The following is a 20,423-nucleotide window of genomic DNA, read 5'->3' on the forward strand; positions in this document are numbered from 1 at the left end:
GGGATGGAAATGGCTCCCCCCCTGTACTAATATAGGAGTCTGTGTGCCTGTAGCACTCATGGTGGATGCCATGCTCCCAACATTAGTCATCGAAGGGATGTGTGTGATGTGACGTGGAATTGAAGGTCTATCTGTCGAAGTCCCAATGTATCATACTATGTCCGGATGATCAAAAGGTAGAGGAGAATTCCGAGCTACTAACGGCTCTCAGAGTTCTTCTACCTTAATATTATCTTCCGACTAGAAGAGGACTCGAGAAAGAACTAGAGTGTTCCCCTCTAGCTTTGTGGTAGTACCAGGCTTGTCTTGTACACGAATGCCCCCAAGCAAAGGGTCAATCCCTAATGTGTCAATTGCCACTAGGTGAGAACCACTGGCAGTATTGCCTTTGCTCCTTGTAGGAGAAGCCTCTAAACTTGGTGGTGAAAGACCACGAAGTCTTCGAGACCGTCTAGGTGATCGGTCAGCCACTTTGAATTATTTATTAAGATCTAATTAAAGACTCAAGAAAAAATGAAAGATAGGCCAACTAAGAGCATAGAGCACACACTAAAAATGTCCCTAAAAGATACCATCCAGTGAAAAAACTTTCAAGTATTTCTGCTCCATGTGATGAGCACTAGAAACCAAAATACAAGAAAGTGAAGTAAGGTCCTTTGGAAGATAGTCTGGAATAATGACGGCCCAGGCCTACCAGCGAAGGTGTCAGAGGAAGTTACACTGACCTCCAAACAATAGCCTGTGTCGGTGCAAGCCCCCAAGCTTCACAAGGGTGCCCTCCAGAAGTACTGCTAAGAGTGATACAACGTCAACCTCAGGTGCCATGGGATTCCTTTCTACAGCTACCTATGTAGATCCCTAGGATAAGCAACTAAGGTTACCAACTCGTGTCAGAAGCAGGCGGAACAGTCTTGAGGTAAAATCCAATAAGAAGAAGAGGGGTATCTCTCTTCCTTATATTCAAAAACCCTCATGCTTAACTCCCAGATCCAGAGCTTTCCTAGTCTCCCTAACACTATTGGATTTGCACTCGTCATTCAAACTTCTATGTTTGATAGTTTAAAGTGGCCTTCGAGAGTTTTCTCTCCACTTGCCTAATCCAAGGCCCTAAATGTCCTAAAACTTGTTGGTGTGTCTAAATTGACAATATAAAAAAGTTGTAGTATATTTTAGTTAGTGCTTGTTTTTAAATGGGCTGTTCTTAAGTCAAGGGATAAACAAAAGTGAAACTTGTGGTGTTCTTCGATGAAAAAGAAATTAATAAAAACAAATCTATATGAAAATGCACTTGTTTCATTCTTCGATGAAATAAATTTCTACCAGGTTCTAAGGAACTTCTAAGAAAGCAATAAGTTTCTCTTTTCTTTCCTTTCAACAAGCTTCACACTGACAAAAGCTAACAAAAACTATGGATGCCCTAAAAGATGCACAAACTATCCTAATGCAATGAGTATATGCTGATGCAAAAAACTCAAGATTACTCTAAAGCAAAGAATGAAAGTAAATTGTTTATCGCTTCTAATTAGCCACTTTATATGTTTACATAGAATATCAGTTCCTAATGCTCATTTTTGTCCAAACACTAAAAGCAAATCTCAAGACAAACAAAATGCACTTTCACTTGCAAAAAGAAACCAAATCAAAACAAGGTAAAAGAAAGAAAAACCAAGTTTTTAAGAAGTTTTCTTTAAAAGCAAAAGAAAAAAACAAATTTTCAAAAGAGCTCCAAATACTATTGAAAACTTTGAGACTGAAAAGCAGGCAACAAAAAAACTTTGCAAGTTATCAACTCAAAATGGGTGAAAACTCAACAAAATAGGTGTTTCAAGATGCTCTTAATGACCAAAAAGAAACAAAAAGAGCTTGGTGACAATGATCAAAATACCAAGAAAGAAAAATTTCAAAATTGTCACTCAACAACTTTCAAAAAGTAAGAAAAGAAAATGGCCACAAGATGCATTTTTTACACAAAGCAAGAAGATCACAAAGATAAAGTTTGTCACAAAGATTGAAACCAATCTTTCTGCTATGGAAAACTAGAACAACCAAGATTCTCAGAAAGAAATATCGTGTGCTCAAATACAAATGATGACACTTGTTACAAAACAAAAACAAGACCAAAACTTTCCACAACAGTAGAGAATTCGAAATCAGAAACTTGCTACAAAACCAAAGACTGACAACAAAAATTGACTGCTCAAGAAATATGTTGGAAATCATACTGAGAGGGGGGTGGTGAATCAATATTAGTAAATCAATAACCTTTTCATAATTCCATACTTAGATTCATATACGTTACTTCAGTTAAGGCAACCCGCGTGTATACACAACTATGTTTAATGCAACTACCGTATATCCAGCAAACTTTTGATTCAGTTAGTTGATCTTTAATGAGTGCATCAGAAAATTATTAACCATATAAATAGGTGCATTAAAACATAACAGATAATCACACATAAGAAGCACACATGAAGACTATGATATAAGGTGGAAACCTAATGTGGGTGAAAACCACTTGCTACAATCGTCTCTATCTTTCTTTAATAAGTAACTTCTTTTTACAAATTTTGTACTAGTGCAATCTTATACCAGTATGCAGGCTTCTACCTACAGAAGGCTATAACCTTCTCTCATTCTCTAGCTTCTTCTGAAAGGGAACTACAACCCCCTAGCTCTTGTACTAACCAATGTACTAGTACATAGGTGCTGACCTACAAAAGGCTTCAACCTTCTATTTTATTTTAGTGACTACGTTTCATAAATTTTCAAACTGGATCCAGCAATACAAAACAATCATTATTGCAATACAACCATCAACTATATATTCATCATCAATCTCTGAATCACCGAACAACTGAATCACTGAGACCCTGTCATCAAAACATAGTCACCAGAACAAAAAGCAAAACCCAGAACTCTGCAACAACCACTAGAATGGACAACAACCTCAAACATCAAATCTCATAATGTATACGCTACTTGGCTGTGTCAAATCAGCGTGTATACGCTCTTTCACCAAAGGGAACCCACATACTGATCTGAAAATAATTACTTATACCTTTGTTGTAATTTTCAACTTCAGATATACACAGAACATAAGATATAAAGGATAAGACATGCGTCAGTATTCAGATCTAATCATGATCATACCATATAATGATAATACATTTTTGTATTCACGATCCCAGTTCATCAACCTTCATTTTCCATATAGGTGCATCCTTGACAAAGCATCACACACTCATAACCTACATACCAGATATCACCCTTTATCAGATATGCATCACTTTCACACTTGCAGTCTAGCCTAATGATCTCCTCCTCCTTTTATAGTCTTAGGCCTTACTCAATACCATCGTCCAAAACCACTTAGAAACAATACCTTGGACCAAATACCTAGGTTCAAGACATTGGACAAGATACCTTGGACCAATACCATCGATCACAATACCATGTACCAAATACCACGGACCAAAGCCAATTTCTCCAACATGTACGTGCCTTTCGTTGGATGAAAGTGCATGTATACCCATATGCGTCTTTTGGTTGGTGAACCCGCGTGTATACGCAGCTTGGTCAAGGGGAACTTGTGTATATCTCCTTTTCCTTCATTCTGAGAGCCTGAACTGTGATCTATCATCTGAGTGAGTTTCCATCAAGGATAACACTTATTTCATACCTTTATCATAATTCCAACAATCTCCCCCTTTGGACTTGATGGCAACAACCACACCAAGTCACTCTCCCCCTTTGACATCAAGGGCAAAGGGTAGACCAAGATATTCTCTCCCTTGATATACATTCTATTGTCCATACTCCCCGTGAGTACATGTTAAAATCTATGATTGAGCTCCCCCTTTGTACATGCCAAGATGTACCAATCCATCCATGCTCCCCCTGAGCACATGCCGAGTCTGCAAAAATATTTTTCAAGAGAATAGCATGACTCTACAACTCAACTAAGAGAGTATGACCTTCCTATCACTAATGACTCATACATATATCAATCTCCCAACCAAGTGGGGATACACCATTTTAACTCGTCCACCCAACCAAGTGGAGATACACCATTTTAACTCGTCCAGCCAACCAAGTTGGGATATACCAAATGTTTATACATGACTGAAATGAACATTATTACATCATCCTTCCCATGCAAAGTGGGGTTACAAATTGGGTTTTTTCATGACCTTTACATCAAATGATATACATGACTTTTATAACAATGACCAGTAATCTAAACAAGACCATGATAGTCATCAGCAACTATCATATACCATATATAATCTGCACCATAAGCATCTGTCACTAGCATCCACACCTGTAACCTGCAATCCATTCTCTTGGCCAACCAACAATTAGTAGCAAGATGTATCAATAAGCATCATCACCAAAGACTTCTAACCATAATGCCAACAATGCATTATTCAAAGCATATGATTCCCCTGAACCTGTGCCAACCATCATATACAATGACTGAACCATATCAAACTTCTTTTCCTAAGTCTGTTATGTTGCTTTTTCTTTAGAGCTCCATATATGCGACTTTGCAGCCTTTACCGCACATATATGTGACTTCTCTTCATAATATCTACATATGTAAATTGGAATACTGAAGGTCTACACTTTCAATTTCCCTATGTCTATTATGTCTGCTAACTAAGTTATGCCACATCTTTCTGACTTTAATTCTATCTTCTTCAATACCTGGAATTTCGATGATGTATGATCATTTTTCTTTGGTGTCCGAATTTTTCTCCTACATTCCTTTACTTTATGTCCAAACTTTTTACATGCATAACATATTACATGTTTCATATTCCTTTTATTGCAATCAATAGCCTTGTGACCAAACATATTGCAAGAAAAACAATATCCCTTAAAGTACCTGGAATGTGATGATCTTTCTTGAACCATTCTACTTCTGCATCTGGCTGCAACATGTCCAATATTATGACATTCATAACATTCAACATTAGTCATCGGAGGAAATAACCGTCTATCACTTCCAAAGTTAGGAGAAAATGATCTCCTTTAAAGAATTTCTTTCCTTGGTCGTTGTTAGGGTTGACCACTTATCTCCTTGTTGATCATTTCAGATTTTGCACTAGAACTCCTTGCCTCACCCTGTGAGCTAGATTCACCTTCAATAGTTTCATAGAAACCAGAACCAGTTTTGATAGAAGGGGATCTTTGACTACTAAGAATATCATCCAAAATCTTAGTACTGTCTTGAAATCGTAGCAGCTTATCCTTTTCTTCTAATTTACCTTTCAAGATATTTACCCGATCTGATGTTGTTCTTCCTTTTCTACATGTTGATTCTTTATGTTTCCTTCAGCTTTTCTTCCTTCCTCCACTTGTTGCGTTAATTTGAGCACTTCATGTTCTTGTTCTTCAAGAGCTTCTTCATTCTGCTTCTTTGATTTTTCAAGATCTTCTTTTAGAGAGAGGATCTTAGATTCAAGTCTATGAATTGTTATGCTTTGATCTTTTACTATATTATGCAGTTGTTCCTTTACTCTAGTTACTGTCTCCAGCTGATATTTTAATCTGGTAACTTCCTTTGTTTCTACATCTTTATTTTCGTATGACATGAGAAGTTTAATTTCTTGATTATCTTCATCACTATTGGACAAGCCATCACTATTATCATGAGTATAATAGCTTCCATTACCTTCTTCAGACATCTTTCCTTTGTTATGAGGACATCTAGCAGCGTAATGACCAACTCTACCACATGAAAAAAATTTGAAATGTAGCTTACCTTTGAACCTTCCAAATCCTTGTTGAAGATTCTTGAAAAAATTTACCTCATATTCTTTTTCTGACAGGTATCTTGATTCACTGAGTTTTTCTTTTCCCTTTGTTGATACATTAAATGTAGCTTCTCTCATATCTGATGGTCCTCTTTTTCTCATTTCAAAAGTAGTTAAGATTCCGTGAAGCTGTGTCATAGTGATATTATTCTATGGCAGACACTTTAGATTCAAATTTAGCAGACAATGATCTCAAAACTTTCTCAACTAAGACAACTTCCTTAATTTCTTCACCCAGATTCTTCATGCAATTGACAATCTCATCTATACATAGGAAGTAATTAGATATGCTTTAATTACTATGCCTCTTAAGAGTTTCATACCTTATTCTGAGATTTTGAAGCTTAGCACATTTTACTTGATCATCTCCTTCGTAGCTTAGAATGATTTTGTTCCATATTTCTTTCGCTGATTTGAACTGCATGACTTTGAAAAACTCTAATTTTGACAAACTTTCCAATAAGATAGTAACAACTTTGGCATTGAGTTCATATTGCTTTCTACTTGCCGTATCTCTAAGAATTGCTAATGGATATGGATATCCTCCTTCCATGGTTCCCGAAATATATGTTCCAAGTGATTGTAGGTTGGATGTGGTCCTTATCTTCCAGTACATAAAATTGTTGCCATCGAAGATTGGTGGTCTGATGGATCCCTCTTTTTCTTGATTACTCATCCTGATGGATCTTCCTTCAAGCGATCAAGCTTCTTCCGAAGGACCTGCTCTAATAAAAATTGCTGGAAATAATACTGAGAGGCAGGAGTGAATCAATATTAGTAAATCAATAACCTTTTTACAATTCCATACTTAGATTCATATACGTTACTTCAGTTAAGGCAACCTGTGTGTATACGCAACTGTGTTTAATGCAACTAACGTATATACAACAAACTTATGATTCAGTTAGTTGATCTTCAATGAGTGCATCAAAAAATTATTAACCATATAAACAAGTGTAGTAAAACAAAACAGATCATCACACATAATAATCACATATGAACACCATGATATAAGGTGGAAACCCAACGTGGGTGAAAACCACCTACTGAAATCGTCTCTCTATTTCTTTAATAAGAAACTTCTTTTTACAAATTGTGTACTGGTGCAATCTTATACTAGTACGCAGGCTTCTACCTGTAGAAGGCTATAACCTTCTCTCGTTCTCCAGTTTCTCTTGGAAGGGAGCCACAACCCCCTAGCTCTTGTACTGGCCAATGTACTAGTACGTAGGTGCTGACCTATAGAAGGCTACGAACTTCTCTTTTCTTTTAGGTACCATGTTTCATAATTTTTTAGACTAGATCCATCAATACAAAACAATCATTATTGCAATACAACCATCAACTATATATGCATCATCAATCTCCGAATCACCCAACAACTAAATCACTGAAACTCTGTCATCAAAACATAGTCACCAGAGGGAACCCGCGTACAGATCAAAAAATAATTACTTATACCATTGCTGCAATTTTAAACTTCAGATATACCCAGAACATAAGATATAAAGGATAAGACATGCGTCAGTATTAAGATCTAATCATGATCATACCATATAAAGATAATTCATTTTTGTCTTCATGATCCCGGTTCATCAACCTTCATTTTCCATATAGGTGCATCCTTAACAAAGCATCACATACCCATAACCTACATACTAGATCTCACCCTTTATCAGATATTCATCACTTGCACACTTGCACTATGGCCTAATGAGCTCCCCCTCTTTTTATAGTCTTAGGCCTTACTCAATACCATGGTCGAAAACCACTTACAACCAATGCCTTGGAATAAATACCTGGGGTCAACATGTCGGACAAGATACATTGGACCAATACCATGGATCACAATACCATGTACCAAATACCATGGACCAAAGCCAAGTTCTCCAACATGTACACGCCTTTCCTTTTGTGAACCTGCATGTATACGCATACACATCTTTTGGTCGGCGAACCCACGTGTATACGTGGCTTGGTCAAGGGGAACCTACGTATATGTCCTTTTCCTTCATTCTGAGAGCCTGAACTATGATTTTTCATCTGAGTGAGTTGCCATCAAGGACAACACTTGTGTCATACCTATATCATAACGACAACAAAATAGGTGTTTCAAGATGCTCTTAACGACCAAAAAGTAGCAAAAAGAGCTTGGTGACAATGATCAAAAGACCTAGAAAGACAACCTTCAAAAAGAAAGAAAAGAAAATGGCCAGAACATGCAGTTTTGACACAAAGCAAGAAGATCATAAAGATAAAGTTTGTCACAAAGATTGAAAGCAATCTTTCTGCTCTAGAAAATTAGAACAACCAAGATTATTAGAAAGAAATATTCTGTGCTCAAACACAAATGATGACACTTGCAACAAAACAAAAACAAGATCAAAACTTTCCATTATAGGAGAGAATTTGAAACCGGAAACTTGCTGTAAAACCAAAGGCTGACAACAAAAATTGATTGCTCAGGAAATACTCAGACCAACAAATAAATCTTCTGAAATAGAAAGATTTGAAAAAATATTGGAAAATTAGGGTATACACGACTGTGTCAATACACAACTGTGTGTATACGCAATTCAGCCCAAAGAATCCTGCATATACGCTGGTTCATATGGGGAAACATGTGTACATACGCTATTGTAACCTGATAAAACTGCCTATATAACAATTCACAAGTAAAAGCAAAAAAGAGGTCCGACGAAACTACTCAAACTTAAATTCTGAGTTCCTACAGGAACAAAGAAACCAGTTACAACAAGAAGAACAATGGTTGAGGCCTAATTTGCTTAAATTAACCCAAACTAGGAATAGCAATACTGTTGTCCCCAATGGAGTCACCAATTTTGTTGAGGGACAAAGTCCCCTAGGGTTTTGGGTCAACACCCTAGTAGAGCGGGGGTTATCTATAGCAAAAAACAAGCATTCCACATAACCATGATACTTAAATAAGCAAACTATGTGAAGAGAGGTGCACCTGGGGGTCCTTCGTTTGGGTAGATCCAGCTAGGGTTCAAACCCTCTTGGATTTCCTCTCGATCCTTAAACCTACAAAACAACCAATTCAAAGAAGCATAGAAATATATGGACCAAGTATCATATAGAAATCAACTTCATAACATATTGAAAAGATGGTCAGTTATACAATTGAAACAATTATTCATTTGTAAACAATAACAATAACATCATATGCATATAGAAGATTGATTTTGAGGACAAGACAAATGTTTCTTTATTGCAGATAACTAAGACACAGAAAATAATGATATCACCTGAATCTTCCTCTTGCTGGCTCCAAGTGAAACCATCCTCGGATCTATCCAATCCCAAGTCTTCAAAAGGCTCCTTCCATGACTCACACAAAGATATCTCAACTAGTGAAATGACATCATAACTCAAGGAAACAATAGTTTCCTGTAGTGGGGGAAGTACTAGAAGCACAAGGATCTTCAGACTTGATCAGGGATAATCTCGGTAGATTAATTCTCTCTCCTCTCTCCTCCTTAAGGCCTTTCCATTGAAGCCTTTTTATACTTCTCCCAAAGTAGTTTTTTAGTTGGGAGTTCATTCGGAACAATTGGGCCATGGGCACTAATAGGTAATCAATAGGTAAAACTCATGATCTCCGCCCGAAATTGAGGAGATTTACTTTTTTAAGTGTTTTAAGACATATATGCAGGTTGGGTATATATTGACCTGCGTACACATGAATTTAGCTTAGGGCAATGTCGCATACAGGGAGTAAAACACTATTTTTTAAGTATTTGGACCAAGTCTGGAAGGAGGGGTTGCCCTTGGCCATAAATGCAACATCAAAAATATCAAGGGTGAGATTTGGAGCTATAACAAGGTGGAAACAAGCACAAAGTAAGCTGGTCCCAACTTAGTAAGAATGGAATAGATAAGGCTACCATATTCTTTCTTAATCTTAACACCTTCCAATAGAAGTTTAAGGATCTTGAACTTGGACAAAAAATATTCAGTGGAAGAAAAATTATTGGGGTCCAACGTAAGCAAGTCATTTTCGAGTTGATCGGCTCTAATTTCAATTTTAATTCCAAAAGCTTTAGTAGGCTGTTTCATTGCTTCATTAGGGGTATCAAGTTCTGAAATATGGAATCTAAGGTCCGGGGAAATAGAAATTCCTATCAACCCATGTGCTTAATCTTGCCTATTTTCCCATTTTTCTGCCTTATCTTCATCTTTAGGTTTAGTTTCTTGGCTTGAGGCTATTCTCTAAAGACCTTTACTTCTAAGTAAATCCACAATGTAGGACCACCATTGGAAGTAATTGGTGTTGTCAAGAATTAATTGACATGGAATTTCCTTTTTAACATAAACTGGAGTTGAAGATTTTGAAACTAAGTGTTCGAATGGAAATATTTAAGAAAATTAGGATGATTAAAAAAAAGCGGCTCTGAAAATGGCTTGCAGATGAAGAAGTTATGTCTTTTTGAAGAAAAGTTGTTGAAGATGCTGACGAAGTGCATGAATGTGCGGAAGTGAATGATAATGTTATATTTAAAAAAAATCCACCCCCCCACACCCCTTTCCAAACTTAATCTAATTAGCTCACTTAAAAAAAAGATTTTATGTGACCCACTTTTATAAATAAGTGAATGTCACTTTTACAATGGTACTTTATGAGCAAATCACTAAATTGTAACTTAAATAAAAGACAAAGAGACTTTAGAATTATAAGTGACTCATTTCTTATAATGGGTAAGAACACTTTTATGTAAATTAATTCTAAAACGTAAGTTGCATGTGATTTTTGAAAAAGTAACTCAACAAAAATAAATATTTGAACCCAAGACATCTATTTTCATAACGTAACTTTGGACCAAGTGAGCTAGTTTAAAAGGTTGGTAATTTTTGGAAAAGAGGAAGGGATTTTTTTTTTTAGTCATTGAAGCTTTGTGGTGCATGCTTACTTGGAAAAGCTCTTTTTTCCTACAAAACAAAAACCACAAAACCAACACGGACATACAAGAAAACCAAACCTATGGCTTGGAGTTAGCTTTTGCTAGAAACTAAATATTTTCCTCAATGTTCCTGATTTTTTGAGATCACATTAAGGCATGTTGGAAAAGAGCATACGCATGACAAAAATCCTTCCTTTCTATTTCTGATTTTCCCAGATCTCATAGAGTCACGGGGCAAATAGAATATTCATAAATGAAAGGTATAGATTCGGTAATAAAAAATAGAGAGATAAATAAACCCAAATAAACAGAGACATAAATAACTAAAACTGAAAATAAAGACTATATACCTCTAGGTCTTAAAAATGATGTAGCTATGACTACCAGAAACCTTTTCGCGTGAAACGAAATGGGTTCCTCACTCGAACAGATGCTTCTAGCACAATAGAGTAGTCCTCTTGGCCTGAGAGCAGCCAAAATAGTAGATCTAGGAAATGACAATTGGATGCAGTTGTATCGGCTTCCGATTTGTATCACCAATGGATGCAACCCTCAAATAGATCTGGTACCATGTAGGAATTTACAGGGTAAGTTCCTCAGATAGAACACCAAAGGATACCACTCACAAATAGATCACATATCAATACATCAGTATTATTGACATGGTTAGAACCCTCAAAGAGGGAAACAATCCACGGCCTGAGCCAACACGGCCACTTCAGGCAATTTATTAATAAAAATATAAAATTTACATAAGTTTCTCTCATGAAAGGTTCCCCTACAATTACCCTCCATGCTTTTTAAATAGAGATCATGGACCAATCGGGTGTTAAGCCATGGATCAAGTGTTAGTAATATTGAGGAGAGAATGAACCATTGGATCACTACATGTCTAGAACATACCGTGACCATTAGATTGTATGTTACAAATGTACATAGTAAAGAAACACACTTTACCTAACTCTACACTAGAACAAGTTATACTTAATTATTTACTATGTGTCAGAATATTCTAACATATCTTTATCCTCATACTCCTCCTTTTACTGCTCCTTTTGATCTTGTTTACTTTCAAACTCCTGTTGATTCATTAGGACATTTATTGGTTCATTTGACTACGACTGAATCAACATATGAGACTATACCATCTGTTACAGCTCCGGTAGAATCTATGGTTGCTACTTCTTTGATGTTTACCACAACACCTGAGTCACATCTGTATGGTGTTCCGTCCATCCCACCGGGTTACCAATCTTTATCTGGAACTCACTTAGGTGTTGCTTCTAGTCCATGGTATTCACCAATGTCGTCCATAGGAATTTTACCTGGTTCTTCACTTACAGATACTCAACATTTTGATCCATCAAGTCAATATCAAGCTGGTCCATCTAGTTACCATCTAATGTACCCACATTACACTGGATTACCTCCACATGGAGAACAATATGCCCAGTCTCCTTATCCTCCATTTTCTGGGGAACAACCATATGACAGTATACCATTGTTTTTAGGTTAGCCTGGAATGACTGTTTGTAAGTGGCAGCCTACAATACCCATTCAACCAAGGCTTGTGTATCCATCACAACCAATGTAATATGTTTCATCTGTACCTACTACGCCTGTTGTTATGACTTTACCACAATTGGAAGCTTAGTTAATTGTATCTCAACCTTTGCAAGTTGGTCCTTCAACCTTTGACTCTCAAGTTTCAGGTCTACAGACTTAGTCTTGTCAGGCCATTTTACAACAACCATTTTTTCCTGGAATCCATCAACCTCGAGCTAGTTTACCATTTACTGGAATGGCTCAGACTTATACTAGTTTAATTTATTCACAACCTGGTCAAACTTACATTGGTGGGCAACAACCATTACATCAAAAAACATGGAAGCCACAATATCAATAACAGCAATTCCAACAATACCAAACTTATCCTAGACTTGGTCAACAAGCCTATGTTGGGTTTGGTCAATAGCAAGTTTACCTACATCCTGGTCAACAAGCTGATGCTGGGTTTGGAAAACAACAAATTTATCCTAGTGCCCAACAACCACCATATACTGGATTTTCTCAACAAACTGACCCCTATCAAGGTTACCAGTAACAGATTCCTTATGCTGGTATGCAAAGGCCTATTTCCCAGCGAATTCCATCTCACCCTGGTTATGCTCAACCTAAACTAAATTGACAGTTGCCTTTTGTCGTAACACTTGAATTAATAGATTTAAATCGGCTTACCAATGATCCAATTCTTTATGCACCTTGGTGGTTGGTGATTCCTCATAGATTTCCTTCTAATATTCCTAAGTTCAATGGAAACCGTGGAGAAGATCCATCCAACCATGTTATGACTTTTCGTTTATGGTGTTCATCCAACTCCCGGAATGATCATTCAGTTAGACTATGTCTTTTCTAGCAAACGCTTACTAGTCTAGTTGCAAAATGGTATATTGAATTACCATGAGATTCATTTGATAACTTCACATCCTTAGCCACCACATTTTTAACCCACTTCCAGTTACCCATCAGATATGAAACTATAACAGAACTTTTGACCCACTTTAAATAGACTACTACTACTCACATTTATGATCATATTCATGAGTGGTGTCATCATCATCGAATGGTCAAAACTTATGTTCGTGATTAGCTTTTAGCGGAGTGGTTTATCAAATATTTGTTTCCATATATCACCAAGGATGTGGCTAAAGGAGGAGTTATCACTGGAGAGCAAGTAATTTCTCGTGCTCAATACTTAGACTTGATTTACACCCAGTCTAGCACGCTCTATGACAAAATTCCAAATGCACCCAGACCACCTTTTATTGTTCCACCACCTCCATCTTGTAAGGACTCTAATGATGATGATGGTGTGATTGGTTCTTCAAGCACCCAAACAGCAGGAAGAACATTTGGTCAAACACTTGCTATTTCTAATCAAACTTCTAGTGCATCTGACCATACTCCTGCTTCTGAAATAAATGTTGTGTCATGTGAAAAAGGTAAAAATGAAAAGCAACTTGGAAGCAAGAAAAATGAGAAATCTAAAAAGAAACAAAATTCTTCGCCTCAAGAGAAATCATCTGATTCCTCTTCTCCCACTAGGAAACCTCTTTATCCATGTTTAATCTATAATGAGGAGCATTTTACACAACACTATCCTCACCACTCTGAAGTCTCAAAACTTCTTAAGGCTTCTAGTGCATCTGCTATGTTGACAAGCCCTTTTCCAAATCCAGAGACTCATTTGGTTGCTACATATCATGCTTCCACTTCCCAAGTGATTATGCTATCCACCACTAAGCCTAAGATTGATGTTTTTGTGACTACATGAAGTGAAGATTACGATAATCCATCATCGCCATCGAATAACTAGGCTACAGATCAACCCATTGCTTTGACTTCGACTTTGTCTGATCCCATTTCACCACCTGTTGCACCAGAGTTAACAATAAAATGGCCTAAGGGAGTTGTACATAAATCCACATTTAACCCTCTAGCTTTGGCAATGCAAAATTATAACATAGTAGAAGATTTGGCTCAATCACCTTCTGCTATGTCAACGCTTGAGGTGCTTCAAAATTGTCCCTCCCAAAAGCAGCCTTTATTGTCAGCAATTGGTGGAATTGATCCAATGGATTCAAATCTTGTGGTTTTTAACCATGTAGCTTATATGCCACAATTACCATCTCAATTAAAATTCTTGATCCATGTAAAGGCTTTAAATAAACTCGTTCATTGAACCATTGTTAACGAGGGTGCATCTACTTGCATCATGTCCATGAATTGCTAGAAAACACTTGGCTCATCACCTTTGTCAGGATCAACTACAACATTAAAAGCTTTTGATGATCACACTTATACACCTTGTGGAATTTTGAGTAACTTGCAGATAGAACTAGGGGGAAAAAATGTAATTGTTTAAGTTGAGGTCCCTGACCGACCCCTTGATTACAACATTTTACTAGGAATACCATGGGTTTATACTAGGGCTACTGTGGTTTCAACCTACTCTTGTATGATCGCCATCCATCATAAAGGTGGAATCACAGTAATTGATCAACTCAACCTCTTTGCCTCTAGTTCATAGGCAACTGGAAGTGTTCAGTTAGTTCACATGCCCCCGATATCCCTTCAGAGTGTTGGAGTAGGTCTCTTCAAAGATTCTTCCCTGCAGGGTACTTTTTAACTACCGTCACCATTACAAATGGGAAAAGTTGCAAAAGTTGAGACTTGTGACATGATATCTTCCACTTCATTTTATTCATGGAAGTTTTTTTATAATTTTGAAGTTTATATGAGTAATGAAACCATGTCGCTAAGCCCCATTGAGCTTGCATAACAATCAATCTTTTTGGCTTGTGCAGAAAATATAGATCCATCTTCACCAATTATATGGGTTGATCGTTCGTTAGAATATGGCACTTCCTCTGATCATTTTTCATGTACATTTTTTACTAATGAAGGAATCATCCAATAAATGATAACAAAAGAAGAACCATGGGCAGATTATCATCATCGCTCCCATCTTCCAGATCACATAGAAGATATTCTAAATGAGCTAAGTCACCCTTTAATTGTTAATTTCCTTTCAAATTTTCTATTTATAAACATAGTCGATTCCGAATGAAACTTATAAAATATCATAGAAACCATTTCTATCAATATTTCTACGAAACCTGGAATTGTAGAAAACATCCATGTTGGCAAATATTGTTCTCCATCGGAACTTGAAACTTACCATGCTCTTTCCATGAATTCCAAGGTATATTTTCCTGGTCATATGAGAAGATGCCAGGTATTGATTCTAGTATAGTTGAACATGATATTAAAATGTATCCTAATGTCAAACCAGTACGACAATGCCTCCGTCCTATTCATCTAAAGAAGGTTGCTGCAATAAAAGTAGAAATTGAAAAAATATTGCATGCTAGTTTCATATACCCTGTTCCTCTTATCGATTGGGTTTCCAATCTTGTTCCTGTCACGAAAAAAGAAGGAATAATACGTGTGTGTGTTGATTATAGGGATTTTAATAATGCTTGTCCAAAAGACAACTATCCCACTCCCTTTATCAATGAGTTAATTTATGGTTGTGTCGGATGTGAAATATTCTCATTTATGGATGGATTTTCCGGCTATAATCAGATCAATATCCACCCACAAGACTAATATAAAACTGATTTTATTTTTCCTTGGGGCACATTCACATATAGGAAACCCCCTTTTGGTTCGAATAATGCTTGGGAAACCTTTCAGAGGGAAATGAAGTATGCCTTCCATGACATCAAACACATTGTTCAACCTTATCTAGATGATTTACCTGCTCATTCATAGAAACAGGTTGATCACCCGCAACATCTAAGAGCTATATTTTTATGGTGCCAACACTACAAAATTCAACTCAATCCACATAAATGTGTGTTTTGTGTTGGTTCTGGTCATTTTCTTGGTTTCATAGTGTCTAAAGAAGGAATCCAACTCGATCCTTTGAAGGTTAAGGCAATTCTTGATCTGCCTCCACCTTCCAATTTACAGTAGTTACAGAGACGCCAACGGAAGGCTAAATTTATAAGGAGGTTCATTCCCAACTATGTCGAAATGGTTAAAGGATTTACTTATATTTTGAAAAAGGGGGTTCTCTTCCATTGGTATTAGGTTGCTCAAGCTTCTTTTGATGCTCTCAAAGATACCCTGATTCGAGCATCATTAATGTATGACCCTAATTATCAAAATGACTATCTCCTGTATCTCGCTGCTGTAGATACAACCATTGCTATGGTTTTAGTCCAAGAAGAAGATGGGACTGAACATCCAATTCATTATTTGAGTCGCAATATCAATGATACGGAAGTTAAGTACTCTTATGTCAAAATTCTAGCTTTGGCTACTGTTCAAGCTATACAGAGATTTCACCACTATATCCTGCTTCGAAAGACCACTGTCATTTCAGATTGCAACCCTATGACATACATCCTATCATGTCAATTGCTAGGGGGGCGAATATTCGAAATGGATCGTCATTTTGCAGGAATTTGATTTGGAATTCATCAAATCCAAGTCAAAGAAATCTCTAGTCTTCATCGAGCTTCTTTGCGACCTTCCCTCTATCAACATTGGTTCAACAATGAAACCATCAATTCCGGATGAGTCTCTGTTTCTGATTTTGTCATCTTACCCTTAGTATGGAGATATACTTATCTATCTCCAAACCTAAACTTTCTGGCCCGATACCTCTTTCTCGCAACAATGACGTATTCGATATCAAGCCAAATATTATCTGATCATTGGTGACACCGTTTACCATCTTGGTATCGAAACGATTTTGTGGAACCTCCTCACACATGAGGAAGCCAAGAAAATTTTGACTGATTTCCATTCTAGTGCTTGTGGTGGACATTTATCTCACTATGCTACCACACAAAAGATTCTCCATGCTGGTTACTTTTAGCCAACCATATTTAATGATTGCATTATTGTTGTCAAAAGTTGTCATGCATGCTAGATATTTCACCCAAAAAATTGATTACCACCCACACCACTGCATCCTATTGTCATTGTTGGACCATTTGCAAAATGGGGCATTCATTTCATGACATGTAACCCTACCTCAGCTGAGGCACATGCGTATATTATTTTCGCCGTGGACCATTTTACGAAATGGGCCGAGGCCATGCCTACATTAAACAACAATGGTCAGACGACTCCTCTTTTTTTCTTCAACCATGTGGTTGCATAGTTTGGTGCACCACAAGCTATACTTACAGATCATGGTTCACATTTTCGCAACCATATGATGACTGAATTGACTGCCAAGTTAGGACTTTCACATGAGATTTCTACTCCTTATTATCCGCGACCTAATGGACAAGTCGAGGCCATCAACAAAAGTTTTAAGAGAATGCTTCACCAAGTGACAAGAGTTCATAAACGAAACTGGTATTTAATCTTGTACTCGACTTTTTGGGCTTATCAAACCTCGGTGAGAAATGCAACTCGATTCACACCTTTTCAATTGGCGTATGGTCTAGAGGCAATATTACCCATACAATGTGAAATTTCATCATTAAAACTCGTAATTGACTTGTGAGCCAACACTTATGATGAAGAAGCATGTTTCTTAGAACTCATGCATCTAGATGAAACACATCGTGGATCTGCCTTGGCCAACAAAGCACATAAGAAACAAATTAAGGCGCAATATGATTGAGATATCAAGCCTTATATATTCTTAGAAGGAGACATGGTCTTGCTTTATGATCAGGAAGCTGATAAATTAGGAGCAGGGAAATTTGAACCATTATTGATGGACCCCTATATTGTTAAGCATGTTTTGGCAAAAGGTGCTTATGAGTTAGTTGATTATGATGGAATTCGATTGTCGCAGCCTCAAAACAAGTTGTATTTTAAATGTTACTATGCTTGATTTTGTGTAGTAATAAACATTTTATATATGATTTGATTGTGTGTGTGTGTGTGTCACAATGTGACTTTTAGAGTTCTTATGTGGTTAAATAATATGCTTTGCATTTGTTGCAAATGTTGGAATATTTGGAACCATTTGTTGGTTATGCCGACAGTGCTAGTCCTAGCACACAGAATCTATCTTCTGTAGCATGGGCCATATTCACTCCAAGTGGTAGGTTAGTGAGTTTTCAAGTGATTTCTATCAATCATTATATGAAAAATATCGTTGAGTATAGCACATTGATCGAGCTCCTCTCTGATGCCATTTTGCTTGGAATTCACAAAATCATCATTAGGCTGGACTCACAACTTGTCATACTGCAACTTACAAATGTTTATATTGTCTGAAATCCAACTATTTATCATATGTTCCTTAGATTTCATCTCTTGGAAAGACATTTCGATTACATGCAATATCAACAAATTTCCAGGAACTTTAACGCATTGACTGATTCTTTAGCAAACTATGTGTTAAACAGACATTTACAACACATTTAAGTAAATTTTCAATTCATATCAATAGATGAATAGGATTTCACATAACCATATAAAAAAAATGAAAGAAAAATAGATAGATATTTAAAAAAAATTTAAAAAATTGTGTCCAAGACATGTTGGTCATCTGACCTCAAAACTCAAAATGCATATATAAAATCATCCCAAGTAGACCTAATGATGCTCATGATAACAAGTCATAGTCTGAGCTATCATGTGCAATAGCCTCATGCAATGGCTAGGTACACCAATAGTATGGCATTGCAGCCTCATCAATAAATCCTCGATCCGGACATCCGAAATACCGAGGGTTAACCCATATATGTGATCCTGCAACTTTTCCAATGTCACGGTCAACTCCAAATCCAGGAGAACTCCTCTTCCGACATTTCCCTACACTGGTTCACCCGCTTCCTGTTTATGACCCATTAGTCGAATAGTACAAACATATGTATGCATGAGAACATTTTCAGTTTAGTCTTGGAAACATAAAAAACACAAAAAAATCTAGAAAATTTCAAAAAAAAATAGAAACACTTGGTCAAAACAATTTACGTATAGCACCCCATTGAGCACCTATTGGTAACCTTAAATCTGGATCTCCACGAAATTCCATCCCTGCATATGGATTCTCCTCGATGATAAGGTGTTTTCGACTGATCCAAATGAAGAATGGTGGAGGAAATGAGATTGATGATTGACCATTATGTCGAGCCATCAACTCAACCCATCTCTGCATCTATGGATCTCTAAGATGAGTCAAACTTAGTGACACATTCTGAGGTTTCATCATTCAGATTCTCTTTAAGGTAAAGGCAATCAAGATCGAACCATAGATAAAATTATTCGTCTTACCGCTCTTTACTTTGGTCAGCTACTCTTTCATCGAAGAGATAACTTCCTCACATCAGGGGAATATAGTTGGCTCAAGGAGCTCAAGCGTAAATTTCATGTATGATCTCTTTGCCAGACGAAGTGTCGCACTACCCGCCAACTTTGCGATAGTGAGAAGGATTGTTCACAAGGAAAAATCATGAACATCCCTGATGTTTATCTTCCCATCTTTGTTAGGCTCTGTATGTAGCCGACAGAACTGTCAAATGTAGTCCCTCACTGATTCACCCCCATGGGAAGAACCTGAAAGAGATCTGGGGGCACCATGTCTCGATAGTCCTATAACGAAGTAAACATCATCAATCAATATAGGGAGCACCTTTCCCCTATGTGAAAAGCTTGATCTGTTGGGTCCCATGAATGAACTAAGAACTGCAATAGTTCTAATTATTGCTTCATTCTGGACAACCTAAAGTATTTAAGTAACCCACAGTCTCTGAGGGCCTCACCAATACCTGGATCATTTAGGGCAACCATATACTATTCTTCATGTTCTCTTTCATGCCAAGTAATAGCCATTGTGATCCGATCAAATACTGAAATCAAACCATAAGCTTAGTTAGGGTCCATTTCATGCAAAAGATTGGAACATTTTTGGGTAAAATAGGAGAAACAATTTTTTAAATTGCACCTAGCGCAGCCCTGGCCTTGAGACTGTGCACTATAGAGCAGGTACAATTCTGCTTAGGTGCACTGTAGCACAGTTTGTGATGTGTTAGGCTGCACTGATCCCAGGGGGAGCTATATTTTCCCTAGGGATCCCAAAACCTGAAAAAACTTGCCTAAAACTACAAAAGAATGAACTTAAATGGAAGAAAAAAAGGTA

The sequence above is a fragment of the Pinus tabuliformis genome, chromosome 3_2, assembly GCF_031772625.1.
Source record: "Pinus tabuliformis cultivar Carrire ecotype Pingquan chromosome 3_2, CPIR1, whole genome shotgun sequence".
Lineage (NCBI taxonomy): Eukaryota > Viridiplantae > Streptophyta > Pinopsida > Pinales > Pinaceae > Pinus > Pinus tabuliformis.